Genomic DNA, 1,165 nt, shown 5'->3' with positions numbered 1-1,165 from the left:
TGTGCGCATCACACATTTTTCCAAACAGCCTAAACACTGTAGTTTTTGATTCTTTATTTACACAATTATAACTAAAACTATCAGAGATTAAAAATAAAAACATTTGAATGCAAGAAAATAAAATACTTAGGATACTTTAACATAACAAGAAAAAGGTTCGGTGTGCGCTGCACACATTTTTCGAAACTGCCTAAACACTGTAGTTTTCGATTCTTTATTTATATAATTATAATTAAAACACCAGAGATTAAAAATGAAAGAATTAACGACATTTGAATACATGAAAGTAAAAAACTTAGGATACTTTAACATTAATAAAAGCAGGTGCGGTGTGCGCATCACACATTTTTCTATATAAACATAAACGCTGTAGTTCTTTTTTTAGTTCTTGATTTTTTATTTTGCCAATTATAATTAAAATTATCATCGATTAATGACAAAGAAATAAAAAACGTTTGAATCCACGAAAACATAAAACTGAGAATACCTTTCAATTATAATATGTAGTTTTTTATTTTTCATTTTGAAAATTATAATCAAATCTATAAGGGATTAAAAAAAATTCAAAAGATTTGAATTCATAACAACATATAACTGAGAATACTTTAACAATAATAAAATCGGTTGTGGTACGCGAATCACACATCTTTTTATATGAACATAAACACTGTTGTTTTTTTTTATTTTTACAATTATAATTACACTATCAGGGATTTAATAAAATAATTTAAAAATTTGAAATTAGGAAATAAAAAACTGAGGATATATGCATACATACACATACATACACCTGATTTTCTTAGTGTTAAAGTATTCTCAGTTTTTTATTTTCTTGAATTCAAATCTTTTGATTTCTTTTTTTTAATCTCTGATAGTTTAAATTATAATTGTCAAAAACTACAATGTTAACTATGCTCGGTACTCTTAAATGATTTGACTGAAATTAATGACCAGAGCACAATAGCCTGCAAACCTTTTTAAAATTTTTACATGTGAGGTCTGAATTTATATTTAAGATTGTCCTTGAAAATATTAGCTTGGCTGGTAAGAGGTTGTCTTCAGGTAAGAGGTTGCCTGAAACGTTAGAAATTAAAAAAATAATAATGAAGAGTGTTTTGAAACTTAACTTGGATACAAATTATTTTATTTAAGCAATACTTGAGTA

The sequence above is a fragment of the Halyomorpha halys genome, unplaced genomic scaffold (genome assembly GCF_000696795.3).
Source record: "Halyomorpha halys isolate HHAL.00 unplaced genomic scaffold, Hhal_1.1 Scaffold555.1, whole genome shotgun sequence".
Classification (NCBI taxonomy): Eukaryota; Metazoa; Arthropoda; class Insecta; order Hemiptera; family Pentatomidae; genus Halyomorpha; species Halyomorpha halys.
The sequence above is the reverse complement of the archived record's forward strand: the minus strand, read 5'-3'. Positions refer to the sequence as shown.